This window comes from Carcharhinus amblyrhynchos, unplaced genomic scaffold, assembly GCF_965287045.1.
Source record: "Carcharhinus amblyrhynchos unplaced genomic scaffold, sCarAmb.v2.hapA scaffold_44, whole genome shotgun sequence".
Taxonomy (NCBI): Eukaryota; Metazoa; Chordata; class Chondrichthyes; order Carcharhiniformes; family Carcharhinidae; genus Carcharhinus; species Carcharhinus amblyrhynchos.
The window spans coordinates 3,772,144-3,788,172 of record NW_027649785.1 but is presented as its reverse complement, the minus strand read 5'-3'; the positions used below and the strand labels follow the sequence as shown (position 1 = coordinate 3,788,172).

At 46.0% G+C, this 16,029-nt stretch overlaps 1 protein-coding gene across 1 annotated transcript in view; it reads right to left on the bottom strand.

Moving 5' to 3' along the window:
* Positions 1-5,552, bottom strand: part of axl (AXL receptor tyrosine kinase) — a 231,020-nt gene extending 225,468 nt beyond the window's left edge. Inside the window, exon 1 of the mRNA XM_080181969.1 lies at positions 5,460-5,552. The gene's annotated coding sequence lies outside the window, so the exon portion shown is untranslated. The remainder of the gene's footprint in view (positions 1-5,459) is intronic.
* Positions 5,553-16,029: the final 10,477 nt, after the last annotated feature.

Sequence of the window (16,029 nt, the reverse complement as noted above, 5' to 3'; positions counted from 1 at the left end):
GGATATCCCCCACCTTCCTGCTCAGCAGAGGCCCATGAAATGAAAGCTTTCACAGAATCACAGGAAACTCCAGTGCAGGAGAGGCCCTTCGGTCCATTGAGTCTGCACTGACACGTTAAATGGCCTTTCCTCCTAATCCCACTTGCCAGCACACATAGCCAAGTATTCATCCAGGTACTTTTTAAAGGGTGTGAGGTGTCCCGCCTCCGCCACCCTCCCAGGCAGCGCCTTCCAGACCCTCCGAGTAAAGAGGCTTTTTCTCAAATCCCCTTAAACCTCCTACCCCTCACCTTTCACTTGTGTCCCCTGGTAACTGACCCTTCAACTCTTCACATGTAACACAGCAATGCAGGCAGAATGAGGCCCTTCAGTGGCAATTATCAGTCCTAAGACTGGGTGGGCTGCCTCATGTCTCCCCCCCACCCCCAGATTAAACAGAGAGGAATGCAGTGGGAAGGCCCCTTACTCTATTTTGTGAACCTTCACTACCTTAAGTGGAAATAATAGATAGTGTTGGCCATGGACATTGAAGTCCCTCTCTCATGGTATGACATGGTAGCACAGTGGTTAGCACTGCTGCTTCACAGCTCCAGGGACCTGGGTTCGATTCCCGGCTCGGGTCACTGTCTGTGTGGAGTTTGCACATTCTCCTCGTGTCTGCGTGGGTTTCCTCCGGGTGCTCCGGTTTCCTCCCACAGTCCAAAGATGTGCGGGTTAGGTTGATTGGCCATGCTAAGAAATTGCCCCTTAGTTTCCAGGGATGTGTAGATTAGAGGGATTAGTGGGTATAATATGTAGGGATATGGGGGTAGGGCCTGGGTGGGACTCGATGGGCTGAAGGGCCTCTGTAGGGTTCTATGATTCTCTGGGTACATTTTACTTTGAAGTTGCTTCTTCTAAATGATGTTTATAAAGGTGTATTGATGCATCGTGAAGGGGAGGCAGTAATCGTGCCCACTGCAAGATCCCTCCACAGTGTCTTTCCTCAACACAGTTGTGATCTGCTCCCTAATCAGCAATGCAATTCTCCCGCCCCTTTCATTTCCCCTTCTGTCCAGTCTAAAACAACGATATCCCAGAATGTTAAGTTGCCAGTCCTGTCCTCCTTCAGCCAAGTCTCTGTAATTGCAATAACATTGCAATTTTATGCAGTAATCCAGGGTCTCAGTTCATCTGTCTGATATGTTACACATCTTGCATTGAATCAAATACATCCCAGACCTCCAGTCCTGTGAGCCCTGCGGTCTCCCTCTGCCTACGCTTACTCTGTGCTATGTTCATCTCAGTTTACCTTCCTGCTGTTCTGGTTCCCACCCTCCCACCACACTGGTTTAATCCCTCCCAAACAGCACGAGCAAACCTCCTGCCCAGGATATTGGTGTCCCTTCAGTTCAGGGGTAACCCGTCCTTCTTGTACAGGTCCTACCTTCCCCAGAAGACATCCTAGTGATCCATATATCTAAAGCCTTCCCTCCTACGCCAGCTCTTTAGACACATTCTCCCTTTTCCAAACCTCATTAGCACGTGGCACAGGGGATACAGGGAAATGGCAAATGGAATTTAATGTTGGCAAGTGTGAGGTGGTCCACTTTGGTAGGAAGAATGGTAGGAAGGACTATTACTTACGTGGCGAAAAACTGCAGCAGGCGACGGTGCAGAGGGACCTCGGGGTCCTTGTGCATGAGTCGCAAAAACCCAGCTTGCAGGTGCAGCAGGTGGTCAGGAAGGCAAATGGGATGCTGGCCTTCATAGCGAGGGGGATTGAATATAAAAGTAGGGAGGTCTTGCTGCAGCTGTATAGGGCATTGGTGAGGCCGCAGCTGGAGTACTGTGTGCAGTTTTGGGCGCCGCACCTGCGCAAGGATATTTTGGCCCTGGAGGGAGTGCAGAGGAGGTTTACTAGGCTGATACCGGAGTTGAGGGGATTGAGCTATGAGGAGAGGCTGAATAAACTAGGCTTGTACTCGTTAGAGTTTAGAAGAATGAGGGGAGATCTCATTGAGACGTATAAGATGATGAATGGGATGGATAGGATAGAGGTGGAGAGACTCTTCCCGCTCAAAAAAGACAGTAGGACTAGGGGGCACAGCCTCAAGATAAAGGGGAGGCGGTTTAGAACGGAGTTGAGGAGGAACTTCTTCACTCAAAGGGTGGTGAATCTCTGGAATTCTCTGCCCGTTGAAGTGGTGGAGGCTGCCTCGCTAAATATTTTTAAGAAGCGGGTTGATGGGTTCTTGATAAGAGAGGGGATTAAGGGTTATGGGGAGAGGGCGGGAAAGTGGAACTGAGCTACAACAGATCAGCCATGATCTTATTGAATGGCGGGGCAGGCTCGAAGGGCTAGATGGCCTACTCCTGCTCCTATTTCTTATGTTCTTATGTTCTTATAATCCTGAGATTTCTACTCTAGACTTCTTCCCTCTTCCTGCCTCAGTCATTCGTACCAATGTGGACAATGACATCCTGTTTTAGGATGTCCTGTACCCGCTCAGAGACATCCAGGAACCGTGGCACCAGGCAGGTAACATATCATCCTGGAGTCTCGGTCATGGCCACTGAAATGTGCGCCTGACTAATTGTATCTCCTACTACTATCACTTGCTTGGATTTAGCTCTATAGCAGAACCAGTTGTGGTGCCAGAGGCCTGACTGCTGCTGGTATTTTCCCCTAAGAGGCTCTCCCCATGGCCCCCCACCACCTCCCCAACTGCACCCAAAATGGTATACCTGTTTGAGAGGGGAATAGCCACAGGAGACTTGTGCATTACCTGCAGGGTACACTCAGGGAGAATTTAGCACGGCCAATGCACCTAACCAGTCTTTCGGACTGTGGGAAGAAACCAGAGCACCCAGAGGAAACCCATGCAGACACGAAGAGAACATGCAGACTCCGCATAGACAGTTAGCCAAGCCCAGAGTCAAACCCAGGTCCCTGGCACTATGAGTCAGCAATGCTAACCAATGTGCCACTATGTCACCCAACAGTAAACATTGAGGAGATGTTTTCACTTGCAGGGTATCAAAACTAGGGTTTATAAACATAAGGTTAATCTAAAAGAGAAATCTGAAGAAGTGTCTTAATTGAGAGTAGCGGGAATGTGGAACTGCTTTCACATGGAGTGGTTGAAGTCAATAGCATGAGGCAGTTAAGGAGAAACTGGATAAACACAATGCGATGAGATCAAGAAGTGTGAGAGAAAGCTCGTGTAGAGCGTAAACACCAATTTAGGTAAGTTGGATCTTCTCAAATGACTCCTGAACCTCTGGTCAGTTGTTAATCATTTGTAGTGAGTAAAGAAAGTGGCTACACCCGAGCAGAAACATACCTTGTCTTTGACACGGAATAATCCCTTTCCCAACAAAATAACATAATCTCAGCCACAGCAGGAGAAATTTACCAGCAATATATCGAAAATGTGAAATCAGCAATGTCAATGTTCAATTGCAAACATTGTTACAATCCAAGAAAAGTGTTATTTCCTATTGGTGTCGCTGACTCAGAATTAAAACTTGCAAATACTTTCAAGGGTCAAGTTTCGAATGCAGACTTTGAGTGACTTGATGTTACCTTCATGTAGCAATTGGAGTGTGCTGTCTTCCCAAAACACAATGAGCATGTCAAGGAGCACACACAGACCATTATAAAACTAACTATTATCAAATTTAATTTCAGAGATGCCTTAATCTCCTATCAGAAAACAATCCAATGATAAGGCAATAAGTACAGATGGTGCCAAAAAATGTCGAAATATCACAGTCACCCTGTCAGACTCTCACACAATCACCCTATCACACCGTGACACTGTCAGGCTATCACACAGTCACACTCACACTATCGCACTGTGACAGTGCCGCAATGTCACATCGTCACAGTGACACTATCACACAGCGACACTGTCACCCTACCACACTCTGGCCCAGTCAAATTGATACTATCACACTGACATTGTCACCAAGTCACCCTATCACACCACGACATTTTCATAAATGACCTGGATGAGGAAGTGGAGGGATGGGTAAGTAAGTTCGCTGATGACACGAAGGTTGGTGGTGTTGTGGATGGTCTGGAAGGATGGCAAAAGTTGCAGCAGGACATAAATAGGATGCAGGACTGGGCGGAGAAGTGGCAGATGGACTTCAACGCAGATAAATGTGTAGTCGTCCATTTTGGCAGAACCAACGGGATGAACGAGTACACTATCAAGGGCAGAAGTCTGAGTAGTGTTGAAGAGCAGAAGGATCTTGGGGTCCGGGTCCACAGGACTCTTAAATCGGCCTCGCAGGTGGAGGAGGTTGTCAAGAAGGCGTATGGTGTACTGGCCTTCATTAATCAAGGGATTGAGTTTAGGAGTCGGGAGGTAATGCTGCAACTTTATAAGACCCTTGTCAGGCCTCATTTAGAGTATTGTGCGCAGTTCTGGTCGCCTCACTATAGGAAAGATGTAGAAGCTATTGAGAGGGTACAGAGGAGATTTACAAGGATGTTGCCTGGACTGGGAGGCATGACTTATGAAGTTAGGTTGAGGGAGCTGGGACTCTTTTCCCTGGAGAGACAAAGGTTGAGAGGCGACCTGATAGAAGTTTACAAAATGTTGAGAGGAATAGATAGGGTGGACTCTCAGAGGCTATTTCCCCGGGTTGAAATGGTCGCTACGAGAGGACACAGATTTAAGGTGCGGGGAGGGAGGTTCAGAAGTGATGTTAGGGGTAAGTTTTTCACTCAGAGGGTGGTGAGTGAATGGAATCGGCTGCCGTCAGTGGTGGTGGAGGCGAACTCGCTGGGGTCTTTTAAAAGACTTCTGGATGAGTATATGGGGTTTAATGAGATTGAGGGTTATAGATAGGTCTGTAGGTTGGTAGGTGTTGATGTGATCGGCACAACTCGTGGGCCGAAGGGCCTGTTTGTGCTGTAGTGTTCTATGTTCTATGTTCTATGACACTGTCACAGTGTAACACTGTCAGTTTTGTACAATCACACTGACCTTGTCACCGTGATACTGTCACCCTATCACCCTGTCACCTTATCACATACTGTGATACTATCGCCTTGTCACATTGTCACACTGTGACCCTGTCTCACTGTGACACTGTCACCCTGTCACCATATCACACCATGATAATGTCACAACATAACATTGTCACACTTTAATACTGTCATCTTATCACCCTGTCACACTGTGACACTAGTTTACTTTCACCCTGTCATACTGTGACATATGTCACTGTCACTGTGTCACACTGTGACACTATCACCCTGTCGCACTGTGACACTATCGCACTGTGACACTGCCACCACTTCCACTCCTCAGTCTCCATTTTGAGACAGTTGATGAATCCACACTTTTCTTTGTGTAGATGATGAGCTGTCATTGACAGTCCTGAAATTTATGTTAAGGCAATTTGAACAGCTCAGGAACATGTTCTAAAACAGTGAATTTGTCTTGTATTTGTTTCCATACCTGCTCACTCTCTTTGTTCACTTTATTATCCAGCAACTAGTTCTTCTTTTCCACCTCCACCAGTTCTATACGATCGAGACTTTCAGCTGCTGCATCTGAGTGAACATCAGCTTCTCCTTCTGAACCTGTGCCAAGTTGAAAAGATTATGTTTGCAAGGATATTGTTTAATTGGAACAGCATTTCCGACATCTACATCATGTAAACCAATCCTAGTACTTTGCAGTGTATTCCCACATATTTATCCACGTGATATTAATAACTCTTCCAGGTCAGTTTGATTTTCCTCTGGAAGGTAATTTAATTTATCCCAATTTCTAAAAACTTCCTCATTATTCAATTTGAGGAATGTCAGATTCGAAGCCATCTGGGTTCATGCTTCACTCGGAGTTATAACCATTAAAACATCCTTTTTCTACTTTCCTTCTCCATCTAAATACCTCTTAAGCATATTCACATGACACACTCTGTGAGTGTTCCTCCTATTTGGTGTACTTATCAAATAATTCGCCTCACTCAATTCCTTCCTCCCACTAAACCTTGCTTTTAAAGGTTCACCTATCATTCGTAACAATACTAAAGCTTTATCCCCACTAGCAAAACTACAAACTTGTGATTTCTTATCCGCTTCCTGCTTCATCACTGTGTCACTTTTAAATGTTGTCTGGCCAATTCACCTGCTCTATTCAACCTTTCCCTAAAATTTGACACACAATCCAGTAATATAGTCTTAGAATATTGACTCTCCAACTGTTCCTGAAACGATTTCAGTGCTCCCTGACTTCATGACCAAAAATCAATTCAAATAGACTGAACTTGATTGACCATTAGGTGCATCCCTGATTACAAAGAGTACAAATATACCAATCCTTTGGATCATCTCAACAATAAACATTGTCTTTAAAGTTTGATACCATCGCTCTCATGCTCCCTGTGATTCTGGATGGTAGTCATGATGTGGATGTGCCGGCGTTGGACTGGGGTAAACACAGTAAAAAGTCTGACAACACCAGGTTTTAGTCCAACCGATTTATTTGATAGTAAACGCACAAGCTTTCGAGGGGACTCCCTCTTCGTCAGGTGAATGGAGATTTTTTATTCTGGATGGTACACAGTTGGTTCAAATTGTTTTATTCCTAAGCTATCCATAACCTCTTTGAATAACTCTGATGTAAAATTTGATCTTTGATCTGAATGTGTTTTGTGGGTAATCCGTATCTAGTTAAAAATTTAACTCACTCCTCTATAATCCTTTAAACTGTAATATTGCATAATGGAATGACCTCTGGGGACCTAGCAGACACACCCATTATGGTTAATAGATTATTGATTCTGCTTTTTAAAGGTGCATCAAATGCTGGAATGCGTATTAAAGGTGCTGGTTTTATCACTGCTTTAGGTTTCCCTATGCCTTGACATGTGTGATATGACTGGCAAAATTTAACCACATCTTCACGCAGTCTAAGCCAATAAAAATCCTTTTGTATTTTAGCTCGAGTTTTCCTTACTCCGAAATGACCTCCTATTGGTACTTCATGTGTCACCCGCAACACCCTACTGGCAACAGCACTTGATGAACTTCTGCCACTATCACACTGTGACACTATTGCACTGTCACCCTGCCACACTTTGACACTGCCACCCTGTCACCCTGTCACACTGCTATCCTGTCATCCAGGTTGTCAACCACTCACACTGTTGCACTCTCACACTGTTACACTGTCACCCACCCACACTATCACACTCACACCCTGTTGCACAGTCACCCCATGACACTGTTACAGTCTCAGCCTGTCACTGTCACACTGTCTCCTGATCACACTGTAATACTGTTATACTATCACACTGTCATCTTGTCACACTATCGTGCTGTCATCCTGTCAAACATTCACGCTGTGGCACTGTCACCCTCTCCTTATGGGGAGAAAGTGGGAAAGTGGAACTGATCCACTTCAATCAGCCATGATCTTATTGAAAGGCGGGGCAGGCTCGAAGGGTTAGATGGCCTACTCCTGCTCCTATTTCTTATGTTCTAACACACTCTCACACTGTCATCCTGTCACATAGTCGTACTGTTGTCACCCTGTGACATTGTCACTCTGTCACACACTACTGCTGCCTTGTCACACTGTCACTCTGTCACCCTGTCACCCAGTCACCCTGTCACCCTCTCATCCTCTCTGTACAACAATCTGAGCTCCCTCTCTGCTTCAAGAAGACGACCATCCTGCCGGTACCAAAATGAAGGTGATTTTCTTCGACTTCAGGAAGTGCTGTGGAGTTCATGTCTTTGTCTACATCAACGCAGATAAAGTAGAAATGGTCGAGAACTTCAAGTTTTTAAGTGTCCAGATCATCTGTCCTGGTCCCCCCATGCCGACACTATAGTTAAGAAAGCCCCACCAACATCTCTACTTTCCCAGGAGGCTAAGGAAATTTGGCATCTCAGTTACAACTCTCACCAACTTTTACAGATGCCCCATAGAAAGTATTCTCTCTGGTTGTATCACAGCTTGGTCTGGGCTCCTGCTCTGCCCAAGCTCACAAGGAACTACAAAAGGCGGTGAGTGTGGCCCAATCCTTCACACAAACCAGCTTCCCATCCATTGACCCTACCTACACTTCCCGCTGCCTCGTTAAAGCAGCCAGCATAATTAAGGACCTCACACACACCAGGAATTCTCTTCTTCCACCTTCCTCCATGAGAAAAAATATACAAACGTCTGAGGTCATGTACCAACCGACTCAGGAACAGCTTCTTCCCTACTGCAATGGACATACCTTGCATTAAGTTGATCTTTCTCTACATACTAGCTATGACTGTAACACTACATTCTGCACTCTCGTTCCCTTCTTTATGAACGGTATGCTTTGTCTGTATAGCGTGCAAGCAACAATACTTTTCATTGTACACTAATACATGTGACAATAATAAATCAAACCAAAACAGAATCAAAGAAAAGCCAAGCAGTGTGCCTTAATGACTATCGTCCGGTGGTTCTGACATCCATCATCATGAAGTATTTGAAGGATTCTTCATTGTACAAATAAATTCCAGGCTCCCGGATTGCCTGGATCCATTACAGTTTGCCTATCGCTGAAACAGGTCCACAGCAGATGCCATCTCCCTGGCCCTGCACTCAACACTGAAACACCTAGACAACAAGGACACCTATGTCAGACTCCTAGTTATTGACTACAGCTCAGCCTTCAACACTATTATTCCTACAAAACTCATCTTCAAACACTGTGGCCTAGACCTCGGCTCCTCCCTCTGCGACTGGATCCTGAACTTCTTAACTCAGAGACCACAATCAGTAAGGATCGGCAACAACACCCCCTCCACGATCATCCTCAATATCGGTGCCCCACGAGGCTGTGTCCTCAACCCCGATACTCTTTATACACCTATGACTGTGCGGCCAAATTCCCTTCAAGTTTGCTGATGACACCACCGTAGTGGGTCGGATCTCAAGCAATGACGAGACAGTGCACAGGAGTGAGATAGAGAGCTTGCTGAACTGGTGCAATAATCTCTCCCGTAATGTCAACAAAATGAAGGAGATAGTCATCGACTTCAGGAAGCGTAAAGGAGAACATGTCCCCATTTACATCAATGGTGGCGAAGTAGAAATAATCGAGAGCTTCATGTTTTTAGGTATCCAGATCACCAACAACTTGTCCTGGTCCCTCCATGCCGATACTATTGTTAAAAGCCCCACCAATGCTTCTACTTTCTCGTACAACAAAGGAAATTTGGCACGTCCGCTACTACTTTCACCAACTTTTACAGATGCACCACAGAAAGCATTCTTTCCAGTTGTATCACAGCTCGGTCTGGGCTCCTGCTCTGCCCAAGACCGCAAGGAACTACAAAGAGTCGTAAATGAAGCCCACTCCATACACAAACCAGCCTCCCTTTCACCAACTCTGTCTACACTTCCCGATGCCTCGGATAAAGCAGCCGGCATAATTAAGGACCTCACGTGCCCCGGACATTCTCTCTTCCACCTTCTTCCGTCAGGAAAAAGATACAAAAGTCTGAGGTCCCGTACCGACCGACTCAAGAACAGCTTCTTCCCTGCTGCTGTCAGACTTTTGAATGGACCTACCTCGCATTAAGCTGATCTTTCTCTACACCCTCGCTATGACTGTAACACTACATTCTGCACCCTCTCCTTTCCTTCTCTATGAATGGTATGCTTTGTCTGCAGAGTGTGCAGGGAAACAATACTTCTCACTGTATACCAATGCATGTGACAATAATCAATCAAATCAAATCAAATCCCATGACACTGTCACCCTGTCAATCTGTCACATAGTCGCACTGTCAATCTGTCTCACTGTCACCATGGCACACTCACACTGTGTAACTGTCCCACCGTCACACTTCATCACCCTGGTGTTGTGAGATTTTTTTAATGATGTTTAGCTGTCATAGAACAGACGTGTAATCAAAGTTAGAGTTTTTGGAATATGAGCGACAGCAGCAGCAGGATAGAAAATTGGCTGAATGACAGGAAACAGTGGTTAATGGATGTGTTTTGGATGGGAGGAAAGTTAGTAGATTAGTTCCCCAGGGAACCGTCGCATTTCCTGATATATATTAGTGACCTCGACCTTGGTGTAGACGGCACAATCTCACAATTTGCAGCTGATATCAAACTTCGAAGCCTTGAAACTGTGTTGTGGATAGTGCAGAACTTAAAAAGGATGTAGACAATAGGGTGCAGTGTGTGGACAAATAGCAGATGAAATTCAATGTAGAGAATTGTGATAGGATTGATTTTGGCGGGATGAACATGGACAGCAAATATCAAATTCAGAGTATTACTCTAAAGGGTGTTCAGGAACCATAGAATTGTAGAATAGAATCATAGAATCCCTGCAGTGCAGAAGGAAACCATTCAGACCATCAAGTCTGCACCAATGACAATCCCACCCAGGCCCCATCCCTATAACTCTATGCATTAACCCACTAGTCCCTGCGACATTAGGGGGCAATTTAGCACGGCCAATGCACCTAACCAGCACGTCTTTCCAGAGCACCCGGAGGAAACCAACGCAGACACGGAGAGAACATGCAAACTCCACACAATCACTTGGGGTCAGAATTGAACCTGGGTCCCTGGCGCTGTGAGGCAGTGTGCTAACCACTGTTCCACCTATAAAGAGCAGGAGTTAATGTGCATTAATCATTGAAAGGAACAGGACAGGTTGACAGAGTGGTTGAAAAAGCACGTTGAAGACGGAGATAGGATTGATGGTGAGTGTGCAGGTAGATGTGGGAATGGCAGTGAAGGTGGTCATGGGGTGAGGGTGGACATGGGCTGAGGGTGGATATGGGGTGAGGTTGGCGATGGGATGGAGGTGAGAATGAGGGTCAGGGTGAGTATGGGGGTGTGAGTAGGGGCCTATATAAGATGAGGGTCGGGGTGAATGTGGACATGGGGTAAGTTTGGGGGTGAGGATGAGGATGACAATGGGTGTGGGAGTGAAAGCTGAAGTGAGAGTGGGGGGTGGGGAGTCAGTGAGTGTGGATATGAGGTGAGGGTGGTGATGGATGTAAGGGTGAGGTTGAAGGTTGGGAGTAGGGGTGGGGATGGAGGGAGGGTCAGAGCTGGGGGTAGGGTGATGGGTTGACTGTGCGAGTTACCACTCTCACCCAGCTGAGATGAAGAATACAACGATTGCAGAGAAACAGATGAGGAAAAGGAACAGGGGGTTACGCCAGTTCAAGGTCACAGATATTGATCAGAATTTTACTAAACAATGGCAAAGTATCAGGGACCTGACTGAAAACCGACATGTTCAACCGACATACAAGATGATCAGAGGGTTAGATAGGGTGGACAGTGAGAGCCTTTTACCTCGGATGGTGATGGCTAACACGAGGGGACATAGCTTTAAATTAAGGGGTGGTAATTATAGGACGGATGTCAGAGGTAGGTTCTTTACTCAGAGGGTAGTAAGGGTGTGGAATGTCCTGCCTGCAGCAGTTGTGGACTCGCCAACTTTAAGGGCGTTCAAATGGTCAGTGGATAGGCATATGGATAACATTGGAATAGTTTAGGTTAGAGGGTCATTAGATTGGTTCCACTGGTCGGCACAACATCGAGGGCCGAAGGGCCTGTACTGCACTGTAATGTTCTATGTTCCTCTCCAGAGCCCAGCTGCAAGGGTGCCTTGGTTAGACCATAAAATAACCTCCCGCCCAACCCTCCATGGAAGTCTCAGGTTCCCACCCCCTCACCCCCACCCCCACTCACCCAGACAATCATCACTGGCATATCTCCCTCCCCCCTCCCCATCAACACTGGAATCTCTCCTGCACCTCCACGCCCCCCCATCAACGCCAGTATCTCTCTCTCTCTCCACATCAACAGTGTGAGAGTGTGAGAATGTGACAGAGTGAGGGTGAGAGTGTGACAGGGTGAGTGTGAGAGTGTGACAGAGTGAGGGTGAGAATGTGACAGAGTGAGGGTGAGAGTGTGACAGGGTAATGCAGAAGGTGAAGTCGCATGGGATCAGAGGTGAGCTGGCAAGGTGGATACAGAACTGGCTCAGTCAAAGAAGACAGAGGGTAGCAGTGGAAGGGTGTGTTTCTGAATGGAGGGCTGTGACAAGTGGCGTTCCTCAGGGATCAGTGCTGGGACCTTTGCTGTTTGTAATATCTATAAATGATTTGGAGGAAAATGTAACTGGATTGAGTAAATTGATGACAGAAAGGTTGGTGGATTTGTGGATAGCGATGAGGACGATCAGAGGATACAGCAGGATATAGATTTGGGTGGAGAGATGGCAGATGGAGTTTAATCCAAACGAATGTGAGGTAATGCATTTTTGGAAGGTCTAATACAGAGAGGAAATATACAGTAAAGAGTATTGATAGGCAGAGGGATCTGGGTGTACAGGTACACAGGTCACTGAAAGTGGCAATGACGGTGGAGAAGGTAGTCAAGAAAAGGTATGGCATGTTTACCTTCATCAGCTGGGCGTATTGAGTTTAAAAATTGGCATGTTAGTTAGGCCACACTTGGAATATAGAGTTCAATTCTGGTCGCCACACTACCAGAAGGATGTGGGGGCTTCGGAGAGGGTACAGAAGAGATTTACCAGGATGTTGCCCTGGTATGGAGGGCATTAGCTATGAGGCAAAGTTGGAGAAACTTGGTTTGTTCTCACTGGAGTGACGGAGGTTGAGGGGAGACCTGATAGAAATCTACAAGATTATGAGAGACACGGACAGAGTGGATAGTCAGAAGCTTTTTCCCAGGGTGGAAGAGTCAATTACCAGGGGGCACAGGTTTAAAGTGCAAAGGGCAAGGTTTAAAAGAGATGTACGAGCAGATTTTTTTTACACAGAGAGTGGTGGGTGCCTGGAACTCGTTGTGGGGGGAGGTGGTGGAAGCGGATACGATTGTGAGTTTAAAGGGGCGTGAGGACAAATGCATGGATAGGATGAGAAGCACGGTTGTTGCAGGCTTGGACGGCTGAAGAGCCTGTGGATAGGTTTATGGACGAAAAGGAATTGGTTTAGGTTAGAGGATCATTGTTTTTTAACTGGTCGGCGCAACATCGTGGGCCGAAGGGCCTGTTCTGCGCTGTAATGTTCTATGTTCTATTCTATGTTCTATGTGCTGTGATTTTCTTTGTTGCTTGTTTTTTACTGACGAAGAAAATGTATAAGTGATGGCAAAAGAGAAGGAAATTCAGACACTTGGGGGGTTTCAAATTGATATCGAGAAGGTCATGGATGGACGATCTGTACTTAAAGCTGAATAGACACTGGCTGCAGCAAGTTCTCCTGTACACACTCTGGGAACCCCTGATCCTCCCCTGTACACAACCACTAAGTAAAAAGTCTGACAACACCAGGTTTTAGTCCAACCGATTTATTTGATAGTAAACACACAAGCTTTCGGGTTAGTCTCTTCGTCAGGTGAATGGAGAGTTCACATCACAATCACCAACCCAGCCTCGGTGCTGATAATTGAAATCCCCCATTATATTATTATTACATTATATTATTATATTATTACATTCTGCGCTGTAATGTTCTATGTTCTATAACTATTCTATAAGTTTTGCGTCTCTCTATGATTTCCTGAAACAACTTTTTTATTTCGATCGGGTGCAAAAAATAAATCTGAAAAGGTGGCCAATCCATGGTTTACAAGGGAAATTAGAGATCGGATTAAATCCAAAGGAGTGACATACAAATTGGCCAAATAAAACAACAGATTTGAGGATTGGGAACAGTTTAGAATTCAGCAAAAGAGGACCTGATTAAAAAGGGGAGTAAGCTTGCAGGAATATAAACACTGGCTGTAAAAGTTTCTGTAGGTGTGTAAGGAGAAAAAGATTGGTGAAGACCCTTACTGTCAGAAACCGGGGAATTTATAATGAGGAACACAGAAATAGCTGACCACCTGAATACATACTTCGATCATAGAATCCTTACAGTGCCAAAGGAGGCCACTCAGCCCATTCAGTTTCAGCCCATTCATACTCAGAGCATATTACCCAGGCCCTATCTCCATAACCCCACATATTTACCCCACTAATTCCCCTAACCTATACATCTAGAGACACTAAGAGACAATTTAACATGGCCAGTAAACCTAAGCTGCACATCTTTGGGCTGTGGGAGGAATGGTAGAATCCCTACAGTACAGAAGAAGGCCATTCGGCCCATAGAGCCTGTACTGACAACAATCCCGCCCTATCCCTGTAACCCCACACATTTACCCTGCTCATCCCCCCAAAGACGAAGGTCAATTTAGCAGGGCCAACCATCCTAACCCGCACATCTTTGGAAATTGGAGGAAACCCACATGGGCAAAGGGAGAATGTGCAAACTCCACTCAGACAGGGACCCATTGAACCTGGGACTCTGGTGCTGTAAGGCAGCAGTGCTAAGCACTGTGCCACCATGCTGCCCCTGGATCTGAGGAGGGCACAAATAAGCAGAAATGTTGGGGTACACGGGATTTAGTAGAGGGAGGTATTGAAGGAGATCAGTGTAGCTGGAGAAATGGTGTTGGGGAACTAATAGGGCTAAAGGCCGATAAATTCTACATCTCAGAATATTTAAGGAAGTGGACCAAGAAATAGTGGTTGCGTTGGTGGTCATTTTCCAAGATCCTGTAGACTGTGGAACAGTTCCTATAGATTGAAGTGTAGCGAAAGCAACCCCACTATTTAAAAAATTTGCAGATGACACAAAGCTGTGTTGGAGGGTGAGCTGTGAGGAGGATGCAGTGTGATTTGGACAAGTTGAGTGAGTGGACACATGAATGGCAGATGCGGTATAATTTGGATAAATATGAGTTTGGTAGAGAAAATGGGAAGGCAGATTGTGATCTGAATGGCCATAAGTTAGGAGAGGGGAATGTGCGACAGGACCTGGCTGTCCTCAAACTCCAGCCATTGAAGGTAAACATACAGGTGCAGTAGGCAATAAAAAAAACCAAATGGCATGTTGGCTTTCATAACAAGATGATTCAAGTACAGGAGCAGAGATGTCTTGATGCAATTATACAGGGGAGATAACACCAAGAATAGTGTGTGCAGTTTTGGTCTCCTTGTCTGAGAAAGGGTGTTCTTGCTCTAGAGGGAGAAGGTTTACCCAGACTGATTCCTGGGATAGTAGGACTGACATATGAAGAATGAGGGGGAATCCCATAGAAACCTATAAAATTCAAACACACAGGGTGGATGCAAGAAGGATATTCTGATGGTGGGGGTGCCCAGGAGGATCAGGGGTCACATTCTGAGGATACAGAGTAGACCATTTTGAACAGAGATGAGGAAATATTTCTTCATCCAGGCAGTGTTTAGCCAATGGAATTTGCCTCCACAGAAAGTAGTTGAGGCCAAGTCATTGTGGGTGGGATTTTCTGGTCTAGCTCACCCCGAAACTGGAAAATCCCACCCGGGGTCAGCAGACCTTTCCATGGTAACCCCCTCGCCTGCTCTAATTGCTATGCTGAGCAGGACGGTAAATTTTGCCTCTGTAGGTCTCCAAGAAGCCGTTAGATGTAGCTCTTGAGGCGAAGGGGATCAAAGGATATGGAAGATGGAATCAGGTTATTGAGTCATGATCACAACATCTGGTGTGGATCAGGCTCGAAGGGCCAAATGGCCTCCTCCTACTCCTATTTTCTATGTTTCCTAGCAGTTTTGTCCCTTGGGGTGACGCGGTGGCACAGTGCCAAGGGATCCAGGTTCGATTCCCGGTTTGGATCACTGTCTGTGTGGAGTTTGCGCATTCTCCCCGTGTCTGTGTGGGTTTCCTCCGGGCGCTCTGGTTTCCTTCTGAAACACGTGCAGGCTCGGGTGCATTGACCGAACAGGCGCCAGAGTGTGGCGACTAGGGGAATTTCACAGTAACATCATTGCAGTGTTTACTTGTGACTAATAAATAAACTTTACTTTTACATCCTTCCCACAATTTTCCAGCCTATAGACCACACTGAGTAATGTCCATGCACATGAGCTCTAACCAAATCAATTCTGTCCTTGACCCCTGAGGGACATCCACTTTCCCCAACACTGTAGCGTTCTTCT